The following is a 23200-nucleotide window of genomic DNA, read 5'->3' as shown; positions in this document are numbered from 1 at the left end:
CTTCAAACTACTCGAAATTCCACAGCTATGTTTGGATGTAAATTCCCGACGCCTGTCATTAAGTTATGGAAAAGGAAAGCCACAAGTGGAACAGAGGCTGTCAGTGCTGCCAGGCTAGGGACTCGTGATGGCGGCGTGTCCCGCGATGGCGGCTGCTCTCACTGACACTGGTTGTATGTCTTCCCCTTTTGGGCTCCTCTGTTTGCGGGGTTGAATTCAAACTGCAAGGAAGGTGGCGTGCGCACGAGCCTTCCACGGGTGCGACGCTTTCAGATGAACGAATGTGCTCGTGTGTTGCTCTCTTCAGGAATGCATCGAATGGTGATCCATGATTTGTATTTGAACTTTCAATACAAGAAAAATTACTTTTAGATAAAAGCTGTATCATTTGTAATGAGAAACGATGAATAGGTGGATTTCAGAGTTGGAAATGAGGGATCAGAGTGGCTTGTGTCGCCACGGTGAACGGATCTGGAGGCTCTTCTCCATCTGTCTGCGCCTTTGAGGCCACGCCAGGCTTCAGTTTCTGACTGTGGGGGGCCGGACCTCACCACCGCAGCTCAGGCTTCATCCTGCACCAACCGGTCGGACCTTCACTGGCTGAACATGTCATGAAGTGATCCACAGTGGACTGAGTTCAGCCGCTCTGGCTGCTCAGCTCCACGGAAGCTCTCACTCTCCTTTTGCTTCTGATTCCTCCAGTTCACACAACACGGACTCTGGTCTGAGGTTACGCAGCTCTTATGTGTTCTGCACAGACAGACCTTCATCCTGACTACATTTTCATGGTGTCATGGAGAAGTGAGGTGTTTTTGTTTTGTTCTCTGTGAATAAAGGCAGGCTGTCCCTGATGTCAGACGCCACAGTGACATCAGACGGGTCTCTGTGCCAGTTTGGTTCTGAAGCTGAGAAACAGACACTGAGGGTACCAGCAAGAACTAATTGTCTGTTTGTGCTTCTCTCTTTAAAACCCCGTCTTTTCTATCTGGTGTTTTGTGTGTGTGTGTGTGTGTGTGTGTGTGTGTTCAGTTCTCCTAAGTGGAGGATTAAAAGTATGTAGACAGCTTCTTCATGCATGCTTCTTTTAGGGATGCACCGATCCACATTTTAATACTTCCGATCCGATCCTGATACCTGAATTTTGGATATCTGCCGATATCAGAGCTCTGTTTGCTTTCATACTATTATTATCATTAGTTTTGACTTTATGAGGCTGTCATAAACTCCTGTCTACAGGCAAACTACGACTCGTTTCATATTTCTGCTGCCAGGCTAACAGCTCCCGGTGCCCCTTTCCGTGGTGTTTTTTAAAATGTTTGTTCAGACTGGTGGTGTTGTACGATGCGATGGAGCTTCCACCTCTCCAAACAAGGGCTTTGCAAACATTGCATGTCGCTGTCTGACTTTGCGGCGTTTCGAGTGTAAAATAGTTCAAAACAGCGGACATGTTTTGTGGAAAAGTTTGCTAGCCACAGTGGCTGCTTTCCGGGTGGGTGCAAGCTGTGGAATGGGTTTCCTGAACGGAGGCGTGTCTCGTAACTCTGTCTAATTGAGGCACGCCTCGGTTCAGGAAATCCATTCCTCATTTTACAACCAACTAGCAGACGAGCAGCCAGGAGTCACTTGTGGAGTCATGCCGGCCCAGCAGACCATGCAGCAGTCACAGACAGCTCGTGGATCGAAAAATTTTGGGAGCTGGATCGGAAATTTCCGATCCGTGAATTTGGCCGGTATCGGGTCTGGATCGGATCGGCCCCATCCCTAGCTTCTTTATATAAACACAGACATTCATGTCCTTTTATTCAGACTTTCAACACTTCTTTAGGGGGCATAACACACACACACATCTTCCAGTTGTACAGTTGGCCGATAAGCTCAAGTATGAGCATGTGTGGGGCTCGGGGAAGCCTGCTGAGATCATGTGACTTTGGCCTCAATAGAAAATAAAAACTTTATGTGGAGATAACTTTTCTTGCGTTGTGCATTCCTCTTTTGTTCCATGTGAGTGCACATGACTTGCAATATGAGTCTGGTGACTTGTGCCTTAGAAACATATTCTGCTTGAGTAGTGTGTGTGTGTGTGTGTGTGTGTGTGTGTGTGTGTGTGTGCGTGTATGAACCTGAACTTTTAATTTGAATGTTGCTAAGCTTCCCAGATGTAACTGGTTCATATGTGCTTCTGTTTTGTATCCAAATTTGCTCCTCCACTGAATCGCTTATTGTGTGTGTGTGTGTGTGTGTGTGTGTGTGTGTGTGTGTGTGTGTGTGTGTGTGTGTGTGTGTGTGTGCGTGCGTGCGTGCGTGCGTGCGTGCGTGCGCGCTTGCCCGGGTGTTCAGTGCCAGGGCGAGCAGTGAAGCCTTTTCCCGTGCTTCATATCCAATTCAACGACTTTTATGTAAAATTGTCCTATGAAAGTCAAAGTGCAGTGTGTTTATGCAAGAGTCAACAAGCGTTTAGGGCTGCTGCAGTGTGTCCTGGTGGGCACTGAGACATGTCACACTTTGGCATTTCCTCAGGCTTCATGCGGTGATTGTTTGCTGTGTGTGTCTCTGAAACACCCGCGTTATTTGCTGGTGCTCATTGTTCGCTTCACTTCTGTCGTGAAGCTGGAACCCAGCCGGAGCAAGACTGGTGAATTATTTGCACCACTGAAGGTTTTTGAGGGGTGGATAAAACAAGTGTATACACAAACACACACGCACACACGCACCGTTCCATCATGTGTTTTCCGCCTGGTTGAATGCCAGCTGCATTTGGAAACAAGGAAATTGTATTTTAAAATCGAGTGAAATCCCGGAGGCAGGAACAGGGAGACGTGTGTGTGATCAATTCCCACCGAGCCAAACAGAAGCATTAATATCTTTGTCAAATCAACATGAAGCTGAGAACGGAACCGGTGGCGTGCTGGAGTGAATTCCCCGCTGGTGTTCATGTCCCAGCTGTTTTGCTCTGGGAGCCGTGTGAGGCAGTGGCGGCAAACACCCCAGCGAACTCCCGTGTAATTAACATGCTTTTACTACTCCAGCTTGTGTGCGGTCAGACCCCAGTGCTGGACATGGACTGGTTTGACTGGGGGAACTGAGCTAGTTTGGATGGGGCTGCCTCAGTGGCCGTTGCTGGATCAGAAATGCTGGGGCTGGGGCTGAATTGATGGTGCTTTCAGGTACGTTCAGCAAAATAAATATGTTAGAAACTGAAACTGCTCCTCTAAATTTCCTCCTGTAGAATAAACACAGAATGGAGTTTTTCACGCCTACATGACCAAGTCCAGAGGGTCTTTGTTCTAAAGCGACTCTCCTCCCAGGCACAATGAAAGGTGCCACACTGCTGAGGAGACCATTCTGCTTCCCTGACTGCACATATCGACCCTGCAGGCAAAGACCAGCTGGTCAATCGGACTCCTGGATGCAGAGCGACCCCCCCACCCCCCCAAGGTTTAATAAAGGTCAAGCCTGAAGGATTCCACTCCCCAACTGGACATCCAAGTTCTGCTTGAGTTTCCTCTTGCTACATGCTACAGTAAACCTACACAGCACTGAGCAGGTCATTGACGTTTACCACCGAGTCCCATCGCTTCTCCTGGTTTAATTAAGATTATTTTTTTTAAAAAGAAGCTCTTTTGTGTACCAATACTACGATAACGTGCTCCAGTGAGATCACGAGTGATCGATGGCCTCTCCTGCCTGCTGCCATCGACCCAGCAAACACACGGTAACTAGTTTCGTTCTACTGAGGAAAGTGCAAACCCAGGACGTTGGTGTTTTTCTCTCTGATGGTGGGTCACCTGTGCGTGGGGGGTTTAGCTGACCATCAGTCATGCTCATCAATATCTGACGAGTGCTCTGAATGGATAATACACACGGAATCAATACGCATAGACCAAAGCCTTTATTAGCAGCTCCAGTAATGACAAAGAGCTTTGGGATGGGGTTTGATTTTTGGTGGTTTCAGAACTGCGGTGTTATAGATCATCGCTCAGCCTGCTCATATCATTCATTAGATATTGATGGGTGTCAGGACACCCGCCGTATCGCAGATGAATACGAATGTCTAAAAAAGTACTTCCCAAGATTAAAACGCAGCGATGTCCTTTTAGGAGATGGGGGCAATTAGACACCGACTAGAGTTCCATTCAGTTCTATTATAAGTTTCAACGGGATTGTAAGAATTCAGCCAAAGAAAGATTTCTGCTGATGTCCACCGCTGCTGCTACATGAATGCTGGCTGTTTGGTAGATCGTCAATAGGGGCTGCACGAATTCTGCCGCTGTAGAAGAGGGTGGCGCAGCGAGATGATGTAAATGAAAGGGCGCAGGTCAAACCTCAAACGCACATTTACACAAAGGAAGAACAGCAACACAACAGGGTTCTACGCAGAGTAGGGATAAAGGATGGACACGGAGAGTTCAGAACAATTCATGTTCCAGCTTTTGGAAGAGTTCTGGTAACACTGACGACCTCCAGCCCGACTGTCACTGTGAATTTAGAGATTCATCAAAAATTAAAGTGCTTCCACTCAGAGTTTGTTTTTTTTATGTGCAAATTAAAAATGTATGAAAAGAAGTTGGCTGGATTACCAGAATTAGATTAGGATTACTTCCAAAGACGACGGCGGCGTTGCGAGTACGAGTCAGAGAACAAGGCAGAAGAGTAGAGGCTGGTTGACGTGTGAACGCTTCACCGGGAACTCTGCCAGAAGTGACTCAGTGGTGGACTCGGCTCTGACGGTGCTGCAGCTCATGTGCAGCAACACGTCCAGAGGTCTGAGGTCTGGTCTGACCGGAGACGGCACTGAGGGACTCGGCCGGGACTCAGCAGCTCACTCCTCGTTAGGGCCAGCGGGACTGTAATGTTGCTGCTTCTCTCCGTAATGATGTGGAAATCCTCCTTCTTTCTCTCATTAAACTTGTTTTCTTCCCCTGTTTCTCCTTCATCCATCCCTCTTGCCCCCTAATTTGTCCTCATCTCATTTCCTTCCATCTTCTCCCCCTCCTGTGTTTATCATCTCTTCATCGCCCTGGACTCTCTTGTTCTCATCACCTCCCACCATTCTTCTCCTTCTTCTTCTCCTCATCCGAAGGCTTATGGTCCTGCTTAATAATTGATTCTGGCTGTGACAGTGTGCTGACAAAGACAACAGCAGGGCCATTAAAATTTCCTTGCCTGTTCTTTCGTCCCATTTTATTCTCTCCCTCCCTCCTTCTCTCTATCTCTCCTGATTTCTCTCACTACTCCCTTTCCGCCTTTCCTTCTTCTGGTTTGATCCTTCGACGTCTTCAGTTCCTTCTTTTCCGTCTAAGTGACGTTTGACTGCATGTTCTGTGTGACGCCTCGCTGCTATCACGTGACAACGGTCTCTGAAACGGCCGCAGGATCATCTCCTATCTGTCAGGTTTCTCTCCATTTTGGATGATGAATGAAAAGGAAAGAGGAAACAACACCAAGGGAGGTGCCCTTGATTCTCCGTGTTTAACCGATTTAGAAGAGCAACAGATTTAAGAAGAAACACACAAGCTGATGCAGTCAAGCTGCTGGAGGACCGGGAGTCCACATCCAGAACCACCTCAGCGTGGCGATCCCCCGACATCGGTACACAAACATGGAGGCAGGCTGCTGCTGCTGTGTTTTGCACCAAAGCATGTAGCTGAGGCGCGAACACGGCATGGCTAACACGCTACACGGAGCTGGATGTAAAGTTCTGTTGTCTCACACAGGGAATAGTGGATTTACGACAAGCCTCTGCCAGACCAGGAGGCTATTATTGAGTTTGTCCAAGTCCCTGCGATCCGATAGCGGTCCTGTTTAGCACCGCCCAGCTGGGCCAAGCTCGTCAGCTATCCAACCATCGATTTATTTAACATCACCTTGATTTTCTTCATCTGTCTCCATCCAGGTGTTAAGCGAGTGGATACCTGTCTGCACTGGGATCAAGAACCGTCTCACTCAGTCCTGTTCAACTTGGCAAATCCTTGATGTGGAACTTTCGTTCTCGGTTGCCACGTTGATCCACTGACAGTAACCGATGTTCTACACCAACTGCTTTGGATCCTGACTTGTAGCGAGTCATGTTTGTGTGTTCATGCCCTCCGAACTGCTAGTCTCAGTCAGTTTACTTTGATTCCCTCCATAATGCCATGTTTCCTTGGACACAAGTCACGTTCTTACCAAAACAGAGCAGGAAATCCCACTTTCCAGTTCCAGTTGCCAAGACAACCACGCTTCAGTCTTCTTCCTCAGGCCACACCATGTGCTTTCATTTTGCCTAAATGTAACCACTGTCACACATCAGGAAATGCTACTATACGTCCTCATAGGAATCATTTGCGAATGACCCATTTTCTCTTCTTCTCTGGATCCTTCACTTCCCAAATTGCAACTCTCAAGTGGCCCACGAGTGCGTCTCTTAACGACGGTGAAGCAGTGCTTCAGCTTGTCTCCTGGCATCAGCTCTGGAACCCTTCACTCCGTCTTCTCAGTCCTCCAAACAGGAGCCGGGTCTTCCAGCTCTCCTGTCGCTCTCACATCTCTTTTCCTGATGAATGGCGTCTCTCATCACTCTGCGCTTCCTTCCTCCTCGCTGCCTTTCCTTCTCCTGGATTCCCTCCTGCCCTTGCCTTTATTTCCTCCCTGTTGTTTTGCACCACACCAGTTTGCACGCACACATCCACGCACACGTAAGGCATGCATCGATGATCCTTCACTCCCAGCACCTGCAGCACATGCTGGGTTACACACAGACACACACACACACACACACACACACACACACACACTCTCACACACACTTTCTCCCTCATTCTCATCACCCTTCATGTCCTTCCCATCCCACTCACGATTAAACACACATACACACAAATGCTGTAATGCAGACATGGACACACCGCCTGCCACTCATACACACTCACCCCACAGTTCCGGGAGAGGCGGAACAGCACTAATCTGTCACGCTCTGCCTCTCCCATTCATTACCAGCGCTATAATCCAGCACACCTCCGATGTGATCAGCCTCCAATTAGAAATCCATCAACTCCAAGGTGCATTTAATTGCCTTGTCGGAGCTGCACTTCCCGTGCCGCCACCTCCCTCCCTCCCTTCCTTCCTCCCTCCCAACGCTTTGCTTTAGCTGACTCACAAACAGGATGCAGTTTTACAGAGATGCTGCTGAGCCACATGACATCATCAACATCATGTTTATCCACCTGATACAGAGGTCCAGCACGGTCGTGTGTCCTACTCGGCTCGTTCGAGGGTGATTTCACCGCTCGCAATAAACCCAGAAGTTTATACATTATTTCACTGTTGTTCATGATGTGTCCGGAAACCATTGAGGTCTGGTGTCTTACCTTCTGCCTGCTGAAACTCAACAGAGTGTTCAGAAGAAGAAAAGTGTGTTTGTGTAGTGAAAAGGATTTGGTTCCATTTGGTGGTCTGCTCCCTTTTTATTGGGAACTGTGATCTTGGTTTTTAACCAAGTAAATTCCATCGTTGTCTTCCGCTTATTCCTTACAAGTAAGGGTCGCGGGGGGGCTGGAGCCCCCAAGTAAATTATTTTTTAAATAGTAATAATATTTTAGAGAAGTATCAGTCTGGTTTTAGGATGAACCACAGTTCCAAGACAGCTCTTTTAAAGATTTTAAATGATATCAGGTGTAACGCTGATAAACAAAAACTCACAGTCCTGGTACTACTGGATCTGAGCGCTGCCTTCGACACAGTAGATCACCAGATTTTATGAAACAGACTCAGACACCTGGTGGGCCTCTCTGGTACTGTTTTTAACTGGTTCAGTTCTTATCTCTCAGATCGATCTTTCTTTGTAAGTATGGATACTGGTTCCTCCACAACACATGAAATTAAGTGTGGGGTGCCCCAAGGGTCAATTTTAGGTCCAATACTTTTTAATCTATACATGCTTCCCCTTGGGGACGTCATCAGGAGTCACGGCATCAGCTTCCACAGTTACGCTGATGATACGCAGCTGAACATCGCCGTGTCTCCTGATGACACAGGGCCTATTGGTACCCTGTTTAACAGTATCTTAGATATCAAGTCATGGATGGCAGAGAACTTCCTACAGCTCAACCAGGACAAAACTGAAGTTTTAATCATCGGCCCTGAAGGCAAGAGAGAGGAACTTTTACTTTTAAGATTTTAAACCTTCACCATCTGTAAAGAACCTGGGTGTCATTTTTGACTCTGAGCTGCATTTCATCCACATGTCAAGAACATAACTAAGATAGGTTTTTATCATCTTAAGAACATAGCCAGAGTCGCCTGTTCCTCTCTCAGGCCAACACGGAGGTGCTGATGCATGCTTTTATTTCCAGTCGTTCAGATTCTTGTAATGCCCTGCTCTCTGGTCTCCCAGAAACAATCATCTATGATCTGCAATGACTCCAGAATTCTGCAGCACGTGTGCTGACGAGGACCAGAGGGCGGGAGCTCATGACACCGGTTTTAAAATCGCTGCATTGGTTCCCCGTGTGCTTCAGGATCGATTTTAAGGTTCTTTTAGTAGTTTTTAAGTGTCTTCATGGTATTGGCCCACCTTATTCATCTGAACTGCTTTTATCATATCAACCTCTGCGGACCCTGAGGTCCTCTGGCACCGACCTTTTAGTCGTTCCAAGAGTCAGAGCTAAAACCCAGGGGAGGCTGCTTTCAGCCGTTATGGCCCAAAGTTATGGAACAGCCTGCCAGAGAACATCAGGACCGCAGAGACTGTTGATGTTTTTAAAAGGAGGCTCAAGACTCACCTTTTTAGCTTAGCTTTTAACTGACTTAGTCTCTTTTATCCTTTAATTTTATCACTATATTTTATTGTTAGCTCTTAAACTTTTAGGTTATTATATATATATATATATATATATATATATATATATATATATATATATATATAAATATATATAAATATATATATATTGTATACATATATATTTATACTGTATACATATATATATTTATACTGTATACATATATATGTATACTGTATATATATGTATACTGTATATATGTATACTGTATACATATATGTATACTGTATACATATATGTATACTGTATACATATATGTATACTGTATACATATATATATATACTGTATACATATATATACTGTATACATATATATATATACTGTATACATATATATACTGTATACATATATATATATGTATACAGTATATATATATATACATACATATATATGTATATATATGTATATATATATATGTATACACAGTATATATATGTATACAGTATATATATATATATATACTGTATACAGTATATATATATACTGTATACATATATATAGTGTGTATACATATATATGTATACACAGTATATATATATATGTATACACAGTATATATATGTATACTGTGTATACATATATATACTGTGTATACATATATATGTATACACAGTATATATATGTATACAGTATATATATATACTGTATACAGTATATATATATATATACTGTATACATATATATACTGTGTATACATATATATGTATACACAGTATATATATGTATACTGTGTATACATATATATGTACATATATATGTATACTGTATACATATATATATGTATACAGTATATATATACTGTATATATATGTATACAGTATATATACTGTATATATATGTATACAGTATATATACATACATATATATGTATACAGTATATATACATACATATATATGTATGTGTATATATACTGTATATATATGTATACTGTATACATATATATACTGTATACATATTTATATGTATGTATATATATACTGTATATATGTATACTGTATACATATATATATATGTATACATATATATATATGTATATATATACTGTATACATATATATGTATGTATATATATATACTGTATACATATATATGTATGTATATATATATATACTGTATATATTATGTCATTTTGATACTTTAATATTATTGTAATTCCTGTTCTTTCCTATTCTACCTTCTTTTAGTCTTTTAGTTTATAGCTCCAGTGTGTCCTCGTGGGGGCCCTCCACACTGGGAGGTGTGTCTGGTCCACCCGTGGGGGCGTCGTCCTTGGGATCGTCCTGGCCCGGAGAGCTGGGGGGCTCTGCATTATATGGAGTGTCACCGGTCTGTCCAGGTCGGGGGGGTCTCGGTGGCAGCGCTCCCTGTGGTTGTGGGCTGTGGCACCTCCCGGTGAGGATGGCTCCCAAAGGTGGTCTCTCCTCACTAGGATTTTCAGTGCCCTGCCATGTTTCTACTTACAGTCAGTGTGTGGTTGCGTGCATGAGTGTATGTGGTCATGTGGGTTGGGAAGGCCGGGGTCTTAACATTTATTGTATTGCTTTATGCTGTATTTAATGTTGCCTGTTTTTCCTTGATTTCTGTGAAGCACTTTGTGTTGAAATTTCTGTATGAAAAGTGCTGTATAAATATGAATAAAGTAAAGGAAAATTAAATATCGATTGAGGCGTTCTAGACATTGAACAAAGACTGTCACGACTGCTCTCGTGGGATCTGATGAGTCGCACGAAGGTGCTCAGCAGACGGGTCTTAAGTCAGTGGTTCATCGCAGAAAGTTTTGTCTTGTGTTTGCGTTTCTCCTCTATAAGATTGTGGAGTCTTGTAATTCCTGGTGGAAAAGCCAAACCTGTCAAAAACTAAAGTTTCCTCTTATCACAGACGTTGTGCTGTTTTCTCCCCAGGCAAACTGCCTGGCGTGATGACGCCCACTCCAGGCCCTCACTTCCACACTCTGATGACCCTCACGCACTCTCAGAAATTATTACATTAGCTCGAATAATTAGGAGTGTATCCACTGCAGCACCTGCCCACATTGATCGAAGGACGTTGTCCTGCATTGAAAAAGCAGCTCTCCGCAGCTCGACTGTGATTGTACGCTGCTCAATCAATACCTGAAAACATCGGCGGCTCTTTCCCAACACTTAATCTGCTCTGTAGTCACCTTTTTTGTGCTCCACCAGAATTATACAGGAGGGTGAATTTATGGAGCCATAAAGTGTCCGCCTGAGGTTTAACACCCAAGGAAGACTAGCTTTAGATCATAGTAGTGCTAACAGTTATGGTCCAGAAAATGAGACCATCGCTCCAGAAAATGGCTCCAGTACAGTGTTTACAATGTTGCAGGAAACATTGCTTGTTTTTACAACTTATAAATCTTTGTTATTTTGTTTCTTCTCAAAAGGTCAGGCCCTTTTTTTAGGTTTCAGCCTGTGTGGACGGTGGTTGACCGACCGTGCAGCAGGTCCCCGGTGTTTCCTGGAGTGTTTTGCTCATGAGACAACCAGAATATACGAAATGATGATGAATCAATGCATTTCAAATGTGTGTTATATAATAACTACAAAGACTAATGGGAAGAGGCCTTTTTTTCTTGGCAGAAATTTTGATTTACAAAGCTGGCAAAACAAGTTGAATGAACTATTTCTGCAGTCTGGAGTCAAAAAGAAGTTAGTCAGGAGGGCAGAAACATCTAAGTGAACTCTAGACACCCATTTCTGAGCACTTGGAAGGCAAAACCCTCTTTTAGGCTTCAATATCACTCTCACGTCAGTGTTTGCACACGTGCAGCCGCCAAACAGGAGTCTTGGTTATGGGAGTTACCCAAACCCAGGTCTTTCCTCCACGTTGGTCGGCTACTCGTGCCATCTTTTCACTCCTTAACTTTTAGAACACTTCAACGTTTGGCAGAATATGTGTTGTATTTTGCAGATAGCATCAGGCTGCATGGCGAGTGGAGACACCACAGAAAGGTTACTCCATCAGCACTTAGACAAGCAGAGAGGAAAATGTGCTGCTGTCAGTCTGCTGAGTGCACTGAGTGACAGCAGCAGGGACCAAATGGCCCGTGGGGAAACACCTACTTCACTCAGTTGGCTAAAGTGCTTTCTGTTAGCTCAACATTTGGGGGGTTTGCAGCTGAGTCTTCTCTTTGTCTTGTTTAAAGCCGTTTGTAGAGTGACATATCACCAGTGAGACATCATGGAGGAGTGGTGGCTATTGTGCAGGTCAGGCCCCAGTAACAATTGGCCTTTTGTCACTACAATCAGGGCAACATTAAATGTTTCCAACACCAGAACCTGCAACACTCCGATCCCCCCTGGAACCACAAATCACTCTCTTTAGAGAGCTGTTGGCGTGGGATCACTTCCTGCCTTCTGACCCGACTTCCTTTGTGAGGTTAGGAGTCTGGGGTGTCTGAGGTTTCACGCTCTTGACAGACTTCAGTCCAAAACATTGACCTCAGCTCTGGCTTGTGTATCCCAGTTTTGGATTCTTGAAGGAACTCACCATCTTTGACTGAGGTGTGACCTGACTGAGCCACTCACAGGCCACACGCGTGTTTGCAGTAGTCACCCGTGTGCGTGGAGGTGGCTGAACCTGGATTTAAAGATCTGACAGTGTGTGAAGACAAAACATACGAGCTGAACCTAAACTCGTTTTTATTTTTCTTCCTAGTTGTTGATCCAGCAGTGGACGTTCCTCGTCGTCCGATGAAGAGTTCTGATCATCCTGGGTTTTCTGTGAGCGGACGCCACCAACACAGGACTCTTCTGGCCTCTGTTGCCTGGGACTGCACGACGGTGTTTCCACGTGAGTACAAATGCTTTGTGTGGTACATTGAATGTAACCTTGAGGAGGAGTGAGTCTGTCAAGTGAAACTTCAAGTTGTGTGGAACCAGTTTTATTTTCTTTAATGGCAGCAACACTGCAGTGAAAGTCTGTCGGGCTTGAATTTCAAGCTAGCAAGCAGTGCTGACTTCTTCCCCCTGAAGTCGCCAGACTTCAACCTCACTGAGCATCTTATGTAGCATAGAAATAGGAAAAAAAAGGTCAAACTTAATGTAGTGTCACTGAAGACTCTCTGGTGTGCTCTTAAAAAGGAAGTGTAGAGTGTAAATGCCAGGCAGAGTGGAAAAACAAAAACACTGAGAACTTGACTTATGACACGTCAGGAATATTGAGAAATATCAAACACATTTGGCGAAAAGGCAAAACCCTTGTTTCTCTCTCTCTCTGAAATATAAAAGGCACCACATGAATCTGCAGGGGCTGAAGAATAAATGTGTCCTGTCTGAGGACCGCACACACACACACACACGCACACACACCATCTTACAAGGCTCATCAGTTTACAGAATGCAGACCGCTGCACTCTGTACAGTAACAAAGGATCAATTACGCTCATTTATCGTGTCTCTCTGGTCCGGCATGTTTGCCTATTCATCTTTCTGCCTCCCTCGCCATTTCCGTCCCTCCCTCTCTGTTGTTCGTCCTCTCCAATGACCGTTTACATCCTCCCACCGCTTCCCTCCCTGCCTCCACATTTGTCTTCCACTTCCAACTCGGTTCTCCCTCGATGATTCCCTCCCTCTTCTGCCGGTAACCTTCCCCCCACTGTCATCGCTTCTCGTTTTACCTCCTCTTCCTCTCACGTTTTTGTCTCTTGTAGGTCTCAAGTTAATAAAAGCATGTATTTCGTGGGTATTAGCCGGAAGCGCTCGCATCTTTTATTGATAAAATTCTTCAAAAAGAGCCAACATCTCACATGGTTTCATCTGGAATGTGAAGAACGTCTGTGTTTGTTCTTTCTTCTCCCATTATCATCTCATCAGCCCTCCCATTGAGCCGGTGACCCAGGAATGGACAAACACAAAGCAGCTGCACCTGCAGCAGCAGCAGCGCTGACACGCTCCTACACACCGATGCTTCGGGATTAATAATCTCATCCCTTGCTGTCACGCAGCGTCATTTGAGTGTAATTGTTACATCAGGCCTGTAACCACTAGGTGCTGCTCTGACAGAGACTGCAGCTTGGAGATGGATTCTCATCAAGCGTGTGACGATCCAAAGAGCCCCTCAGTTTCCTGCTCTCTGCGTGAATGTCAGGGCCGGCCGCCTCGCCATGGTAACGCCATCCCACTCTCGGTCCTCACAGTGACACACCGTACAAGTTCTGAGGGTGGTTTGACCAAATCCTAGATGGATCTGGTCGACTCACAGGCAGGAGAGCAGTGACATGTCGTTCCCCGTCGCCACCAGGTGATGTTTTGATTCAAAACCGAAATCTGTGCCCATCCTTGGCGAACGTCCCCAACTCTCCCTGAAAAGGCTGATTGCATCATGGCTGCCGTGACAACGTCCACATTTTGTAGGCTCCTTCAAATGCAGCCTCCATGTCTTGATTCATAGGATCCATCCGGTAGATCCCACGATGCATTTGGTGACCGTAGGGAGCAGCGGCGGCGCCCTGAGTCAAGCTAGGTGATTATTTTTCCACGTGTGGCTGAGACGTGTCACTTTTGTCAGTTTTAACAAGTTCAAAACACAAAAGAAGGTGCAGAAGCAGAAAGTAAAACAGGAAGTAACAGCGTCTGGCTCAGGAACACGAGTCCAGGCGTGACATGTGTCGTTCATCCCTGCAGATGAACGTGAGGATCTCATCACGGACGCGGTTTGTTGTGACATCAGAGAGAACAAGAAGGTTCGTCTCATGATGGTTTATCCTTCCAATAAAACACTGGGTACATGGGTGGTCACTAAATAAGCCTGCCCACCTCCAGGAATACATTCACTAAACAAATTCCTTTAGTTGTCCTGGTGCCATATTGATTTAGTTTCTGCATTTATATCTCTTGCATTTTCTTTCCACACATATCTGCCACATGATGTAAAATGCTCGTTCTGCAGGAATAAAATTAAATTTTACATTATAGCCCCTAAGCCTTAATTTGAATAATCCTAAACCCTGTCACCATATCACAGTAATACCACTCTATTTACATTCATAGTCGAACATTTTACTCTCACCATTATCCGAACCACTTCATACATAGAAATGAACTTCGCTTACATTATCAGATAACGGGAATCCAGCGCCCCCTCTCCTGTAGCTTGGATTGGATTTAAATTATTCCTTATTGTGTGGGAGTAATGGGCACGGAGATGGATTGAGGTACAGAGGAGTACAGAGGCTCATTCACCTTAATGGTTGGAGCCGTGCATATTAAATTCAGAGGCGGAGGAGGAGGAAGAATTGGGGAGCAGAGATAGGCGAGGACACACTCCATTCCACTTTAATCGCCCTCATGGATAGAGAGGCTTTTAAATACCGAAATGATGGGAGGGTGAGAGACAGGATTAGAATGGGAGATGGAAAGACACAAACAATTAGGCCAGAGTGAGAGAGAGAGAGAGAGGTGGAAGAAAGAGGAGTGTCATCTTGTGCAGTGACCTGGCATGGCGCACTGCTGATGACAAACTTAATGGAGCCTCATTTCCCTGGTGCTGTTCACCTCACTGCACCTGTCTGGACCTTTCTCCCTCTCCCGCTCTGATCTTTATCTCTCTCTTTCTCCTGTTACCATAGTAATTATGTATGCTTGAAGGAGAGTGATCACTCTGCGCAGTCACCGTGTCAACATTAATAAAACAGGCCTCTTTGGAAACAATCTCGCCTCCGCCCTTTTCCTCTTCTTTGCCACAGCATCTGTTAATATCCCGTCATTACAGTTAAACAATCGAAGAGACGGCGAGTTTACTGCAGTTAATTTAGCCCGTGATGGATGTGGATTTAAAGCATCGGAGGAGAGAGATCAGCCGGCTGTGAAGATTTCCAAATCCATCTCTAAATGCTCCAGCCAGGGAGCTAAGAGGAGTAAAAGGTCTTCCTGGCACCTGGCATGAACCCGGGCTCCTCCAAGTAAGAGCCCGCTTTAGCTGATAAGGATTGTTAAGAACTGAATGGAGAAGTTGAGTCTAGCGAGAGCTTAGCCTGTATTCTGAGATGATATTCAGCTTCTGGGGATGGGACCTTTGCAGGCTTTGAACCAGTGCTTCCCAAACTTTTAAAAACCCTCAAACATTCGACCTGCCGTTGCGTACCCCTGCTCCACCTAGCGCCACCAGCGGCTAGGCTAAGACTGATGCTAGGTCTCTCAGGAGTGCTGTTTGGGGCCCAGGAGCAGATGTGTGCCTCTGTCTACCATTACTGAGCAGCTCCGGCAACACGGTTGGTCCAAAACGGTCCTGTTTGCTCTGAAGGAAACGGTCGTTGAAACAACCAAAAGTAGTCAGAGGAACAACACAGGTGAAGTCAGTCAGGGCTAGCCGGTCGGGTCTGACACGCTGCTCGTGTGCTGGAGCGTCGTGGTGCTGGCTGATCAGAGAACCCTCCCAGACGCTCCGGTCTTAATCACACACACTCGACCAGCAGCACTGTAGATGCTAGCGCAGGGGCGCTGTGCAGCGGTGACGCTCTCTACGGCCTTAGAGCTTTAGCAGCTCCGGCCTGTTTGCTTTGGTCTGAGTCAGGTGATGAGATGCTGTTTGTCATTGAGGGTCTGTTAGCGTCACACCGTCAGGGACCGTCGGTCACGTAGACATCAACAACAGTGGCAGCGTGCGGTTGCTCTGGCAGCTTTAATTATTACATCATGTTACATGAATGAAAGTGGGGACGGATTACCAGACTGAAGGGATGGAATAATGAAAGAGTGCAGTGCTGATTAGCTCTGAGCTTCTACCTGCTCCCTCTCCTCTCAGCCCACTGTGCTTGGGTTTGTTTCCTCGACTGGGTTGTGTACAGAAACGGAACAAGGAGTCCAGACTATGAACGAGTGCGTCTAACGTCCAGTCTCCTTACACGCAAGTGGATTCCTGGTTCAGTTTCACCAAACATGTTGTTTTCTTCATTGTGAGGTAAAAATGGCCTTTAAATGTGCAGAATCCCTCCTTACTGACCATGACTTGGATCAGGTGGCAGATCAACGCCGAGTCACCTGAGAACAAGCTGGGCAGAGTTTGACAGAGGGCAGTTGTGGCTCCTCAGTGGAGGAGGGGTACTTGTTGATCTTGTTCAGTCGCCGTCGTGCAGCTACAGGAGGTTATCTGCTGCTGCGCACACACGTCCTAAATGACCCATCACGTTTGTCTCCTGTCATGAGACGGTGCGTTCACATGGCAACCGGACGAGAGCTGGTGATTCCTGCTCGGATGCTGTTGCCGTGTCAATCCTACAGACGGTTCTTAACTTAAAGCAGGAAGCTGGATTCTCCTCCTAGCGAGCGTGAGGCTGTCGTTGGTTCACTGTGACCAGAAGACCTCGCAGCACTTAGACTTGTCCCCTCACTCAGCGTGATGACATATTCATCTTCACTGTGCTGTCTCTGCACCGAGGCTGAAGCAGCTTATTTCTGTTACTTTCAGAATATTCACGGCCTCCCTGCATCGTCCTTCGCCCTCACAATGTTAGGTGTCCAAACACGGTCAGACGGCACATTACCAATCGTTGAAAATACAGAGGGAATGCTTCCTCGCCTTGGAACAAACACTCACTTTCCTAATAACATTTATGTGGTCAGACTCTGTGTTTGCAGAGATAATTGTGTACCTTGTACACTGTGTATCAAACGTAAAAGTAAATGTACCACATCTGATAGCCCTAATTCACACGTTGAGCCGGCGTTTTTGAGAGTCGGATCAGCTGGGAATGCAAACTTGAAGAAACAAATTGGCAAATATGACTTTTTGTGAATATTTTATTGTTATTTGTGGAAAATATTTTCAAGCAGAACAGAGCCCAGTCAGCTCATTCCAAAGTGCTGTTTTGCTGCTATCTTAGTTTATAATTTATCAGAGTGAATTTAATTTGTTTTTCACTGAAGCTTCAAACACTTTGCAAACTGTTGTGAGCTCTTTCATTAATTTCTGACTTTTTAGTCCATAAAGTTGTTTGTTTGATTAAATTATCATGAAAATGTCGATCAATAATGAAAATAATTGATGGAAAATTATTAAATATGAGCTATGTTTGCAAGGACACCCAGCATGAAAAGGAAAAAAAAACAGGTTACTGCTCGCAACTCAATGAAGCTAAAAATGTGAGAACTGCAGCTCAGAGGAAGGCAAGTCACTTCCTTTGGGGACATCAGAGTCGCCAGGTGTTGGTGACCAATGGAAAATGCGTGAACCTGAATTTCAGCAGAAGCTGGACTCACTGGTGGGTTCTGCCCGACAGCACAGCTGCCGTGTGCGCCGAGAGCCGACCTGCTGCAGTTTACAGAGGAGAGAACATGACGGGGGGAAGTCATGAGAAAGATGGTCGAGGAGATGGAGACGGAGACGTATGTGAAACCAGCAGAGCAAAACTAAGACAAGTCACGTTTATCTCACACACACACACACACACACACACACACACACTCCTGAACAATTTCTGTGTCTGGCGGAGTTGTGCTATGTGAACACAAGCTGGAACTTTAGAGGCCGACAGCATCACACACCCCACCAGCCACACGTTTACTCCTCCGGCTCTGGTTGTCAAAGACTTTGTCAGAGAGCAAAAGGGGGATCAGATGGAAAGGCGTCAGCGGAGGAATCTGAAGTTACCTCCGGCAATGGCAGCTGACGTCTTGGTGGGCAGAGGGAAACGAGGTGCGGCGCTCCCTCCTAGATGCCAGACACAAGATCAACCACTTCCTCCAGCAAGCTTTGTTCCTCTCCTCGCAGGAAAATTGAAGACAAGTGTCTGTTATTGGTGTCTTTAGATGTGAAGTGTTAAAGTGGTGGCTGAAGGGCGACGAACAGCAGACGGTCTCATCCTGAAGAGAAGCAAGCTGAAAGGACGTATTTATCAAAAAAAACAGGAGGGAGATATGATGGAGGCACATTTAAGATTACAGCAGGATGGAGGAACATCTTTGCTAATGAGTCGCTCCCAGGTTTCTAATATATTCTCAGCATCGTGACTGTTGACAGACGTGCAGGAGACGTCTGTGGCAGCCCGACGTGCTGCGATACAGTTTGGTTTAATATGGGTGATAAATGTGTCCCGGGCGAGACGTCGGAACCCAGGCGTATTCTCTGTTGTACAGAATAAAAAAGTGCTTGCCTGAAATGTAAATGTGAAGGGGTTCAGTATCTCAAAGACCTCTGGCGAGCACAAAGCCATTACAGCAATGCTGAATAATATGTTTAAGCAGTGAATACCACTGCGCTTGAAATAACTGCTCTTAATGTATTCTGCTGTAGTGAACTCATTATACACTCGAGTTTGGGACATAAAACGGGCCATCGAACCCGACTGTGCTGGTTCTCCAAAGGTAATATGAGAGGAGAGGTAGTGTGTTTTAATGAGCCGCCGTCCCACGGTGGGACTGCTCCAACACTGTTTATTGTTTTGCCAGGATTGCTGACAGAAAGATGGGCCCCTGCTAGTTAATCTTTTATAGATTTCCAATTAAACCTATCAAGTACAACTGTAAGTAAAGTGTAATCAAGGGGAGCGAGCTGAGCAAGCACAGGTTGGCTCTGCTGGGACGATGCAGGAGGCCATATTAGATCCATGCCTTCACGCTCCAGAGCAGGATTACACCTTCAAGGACGCCGTGACCTAAATGAGTTTGGCTCTTTCTAGAATGAGGTTAACGGTGCGTCTGATGTTACTGCAGAGAAACATCAGAATGAGAGCAACTTTATTGGGGATGTGGCTTGATGAGAGCATAGAACCCTGGAGCGCACCAGTGTGCAGCAGCCCCGCGGTAAATCCTCCCTTCATGAGGGTTCTAATGATCCGGATTTATCCAAACAGTTGGAGCAGTGCTGGTTGATTTCAGTGGTCACGGTGGATGTGGCTGGCTGTTAAACCGACGAAACTGAAGTGGGAAGTTTTCCTAATAACTTGTCGTCTCATTAGAGGGCAACAAACAAGAGGGGAGAACACAGCGGACGAGCTGGGTAGGAGGCCAGGAGCCAGGGTTCGGAAGAGATGAGTCGGATAAACATTGACAGGGAGTGAGAGGAGGAAGGATCCGCTCCCCGTTAGATAGGAGTGTCGTAGTATTGTAGTCGTATCTTAGTACTTCTGATAAATGTTGAAGCTCTGAAGCAATTCTCTCTCTTTCTTGCAAAAAAAGGTTGTAATCTCTTGACGGAGCAGTGACTGTAAGCATAACCAGGCCGTCTCTCTCTGCGAGCGCCACAGCCCACGCGGGTGCCACTCTCACCACAGTGTGGGGCTTTTCCTTCCTCCAGGAAAGGCAGCGGTGGCTCGGTGTTCAGGGCCGCGTGGAGAGAACGACGCAGACACGTTCAGGCTCACGTTCCAGCCGCCTGTCAGGCCATCAGCCATCACAGCTAATAATTAGCGCCTGCGAGGTCTCTCCACTTCGACTGAATCGCTTGAATTATTGAGAGCTCCCATTCCTCACGGAGGGAAATCTGTCTCTGACTTTTTTGGGGAGAACAGCAAAACAGTCACATGCATATTTTCAAAATCCAAAAACAGTCCCAGGTACTGTTGGATATGCATGATTTCTTCTCAACTAACAGCGTCAGCTATCAGCTGCAGCGAGGCCACACCCTCCTCTCTGGCGAGGCCTGTCTGGGTCACAGGTTTTCTACGAAGGCGCCACCAACCGAGGCGCCTGACTCTATTTATCAGAGTTGGACTCAGCAGAAACAGCAGGTGACCTGAGGAGGTCTTGCTGTCCTGTGACAAACCTTCAGGCAGATTTGTGTCTCTGTTGTGATTTTAGGAGGACATGAATCTGCGTGGCCTGTAAGACTTGATTCAGGGCTCCTAAATCTCCCGCTGGCCCGTCTCATGATGCTGACAACAACTCCAGCAGGAGTCGAGGGGTGTGGCCTCCCACTCAGGTCACGGGCTCAGCAAACCGAACAATCCGTGATGTTTCTAATGAATCGGGCTGTTTCTCTCGCTGGCGAGCCCCATTACACTTTCAAAGACTGAAGAATTAAAGAACAATTAGAGTTTATCTGCAGCCCCGCTGAAGCGTGAGGATATTATGTAAATGCTCGCTCTCAAGGAAAGTGCCGTTTTCATAATCCCACTAATTTAATTGTATTTACTCTGTGGTTGTTGTGATGGTGCATTGGTCGAAATTGTTGATCCACACATTTTTGTGTTTTCATTTTGTTTCTTTAATTTCTTTGTGCTTTAATTTCCTTCATTCTCTCTCTGTCTCTCTCTCTCTCCGTCTCTCTGTCTCTCTCTCTCTCTCTCTCTCCATTTGATCCTCACTCTTATCTGAAATTGCGCGCACCAAAAATAAAGACAGGCTTCACACAACAGGATTTTAATCAATTAACAGCAGAAATAACACCAAATAGCATCATTTTTCTTTTATTCATGTTTTCTACCAACATTTAAGAAAATGGCAGCTCATTAATGTTAAATGTATTTTTCTTCCTCATCAGAAAGATTATTTTTGTTCAGTTTTTTTATTTTTTTAGTCACGTTTGTGTACAGGATGGACCGACTCGTGTTCCTCGTGTCTTCCCAAATTGATTTCTGCTGACGTTTCCCTGCCAGTGAAGAAAAACAACAAAAACAGTGAAAGTGAGATGAAGTCATCCTGGGCGTTTCCTCTCGATCCTGCAATACTAGATGAACAACATTTACAGACGGAGAGTCAGCGACTGACATTTAATCTCTGGATCCCTGGTGTGTGTGGAGCTCAAAAGTGTGTATTTACTTCCAGACAGTCGAACAGGTGATCATTTAAATGGCGTCTGGTGGTTCCATGATGGCGCCTCAAATCAGGGTGGTTCATCCAACAGCTGCCAACTCACTTGTCGACGTAACCGATTATGTTAATCACCGCCCTTCTACACAGAGACAGGCGTTTAGTTTCAACGTGTGGGAAGGTACCAGATGTTAGATTAGCCCGAGGATTCACAGCATTATTAGCTTCTGAAACTGTTGACGAGATGTTCTGATAAAATATTATAAAGCTCGACAACAGGTTGGAGGAATCTGTAAACTGAAAAAAACGACAGAGGTAAAAGACTGATGCGCTGTTAACTCAGGCCCCATGTGCATATTTACAGTTTTATTACACCATATTGATCTACTTTTACTTGCTTGAATGCTACGTGTCGTAGGCTACACGCCGTTTACCAGTCGGACACGAGTGTGTTTATGTAGACGGCGATTTAGAACCACATCGCGCTCGTAAAGGGACGTGCCATCTGTCACTTCGGAGCCCATCAAGGTGCCTGGGCCAACCTGCTTTTAAACACTTAAACCGAGCTCCAAGGTCAGATGATCGCTAGCAGCATGCCTTTTAAATTATGAAGTTACAGCATACGCACGACACACACACACTCACACGCACACTCACACACACTCACCCTCAATCACACACACACACACAAAACTCTGACTCAAACAAAGGGCCGGCTCCCTGCACAGCGCCTGCAGCTCACACAGGATGGAGTCAATATTCACTCAACGGAAGGGAATGAGGCTGAGGCGACGAGTGGGAGTGGCTTGAGCTCAGGTTGGTCATGACCTCCTTCGCCGGCTTGCTGCTGGTTCCATGCTAATGTTCCACAGGGCAGCTACGGCCTCAGCAGGCCTGTTGGGATTTATGATTCCTTTGCTTTAGCAGCTGTGCCAATAAGCCGCTGTTGATCCTGTCACGTGATGTGTCTCAACCCAGCAGCGCCTCTCCGATCGTTAGCTCCTCCGTGCTGCTTATCGAGTGTCGGTTGCGTTCGTTGTGCTCGTCTATTTCTGGAAAAGTTGCGAGCACCAGCAGCGATATCAGATTGTAGCTGACACACCTGGAATAACACAGGACAGAGAATTACAGATGCAGTTTGGGATTTTGTCTTATCTTTGAACTCTCGAGTGCAACGTTCTTAGAGGGCCGACTGGACTAAGAAACACTCGAGTACAAGACGAAATTGGTCAGCTAATCCGATCCATCAATGATTTCCTGTAACGCCACTTCAGTCCTGCCAACCACCCTGACCCCCCCGGGGATGTAGGACATGGTTGGGGACAGTAGCTGGAAATGTCACCTTCATTAAGCTGAGCCATGATCAATACCTGGCCTCTGATAAAGTCCCACAGCAGCTAATCATCCCGCCCAGGCCGGAGCGGGAGAGACGACACCAGCGCAGTCGCTGCTTTATCTCACTAAAAACCTGTTTTGCTGAAAACAGAAATGGAAATCAATCAGAACAAAATTAGTATGTTGGAGCACACATTTGGAGAAGCGTATTGATGGCTGATAAAATATGTTTTCTCAGAGCTTTAGTCCACCAGTTCTTATTTCAGTCGAGTCATGGCCGCCTCGTTCTGAATCATTTACAAATTCTTGTTCAACTTTTAGTTCACACTTTAAGGAAAGAAGGAGTAT

The 23200-nt window shown here is 45.7% G+C and overlaps 1 long non-coding RNA gene across 3 annotated transcripts in view; it reads left to right on the top strand.

The window, feature by feature from the left end:
• Nucleotides 1–23200, top strand: part of LOC147246916 (uncharacterized) — a 148873-nt gene that overhangs the window by 96220 nt on the left and 29453 nt on the right. For all 3 annotated transcript variants that reach the window (XR_015109749.1, XR_015109747.1, XR_015109748.1), the window contains exon 2: nucleotides 12489–12623. This is a non-coding gene — a long non-coding RNA (uncharacterized LOC147246916). The remainder of the gene's footprint in view (nucleotides 1–12488; nucleotides 12624–23200) is intronic.

This window comes from Aulostomus chinensis, chromosome 17, assembly GCF_037954235.1.
Source record: "Aulostomus chinensis isolate RoL2024-O1b breed Wild chromosome 17, RoL_Achi_v1.0, whole genome shotgun sequence".
Lineage (NCBI taxonomy): Eukaryota > Metazoa > Chordata > Actinopteri > Syngnathiformes > Aulostomidae > Aulostomus > Aulostomus chinensis.
Note: the sequence above shows the minus strand (reverse complement) of the source record. Positions and strands in the feature narration are given on the sequence as shown.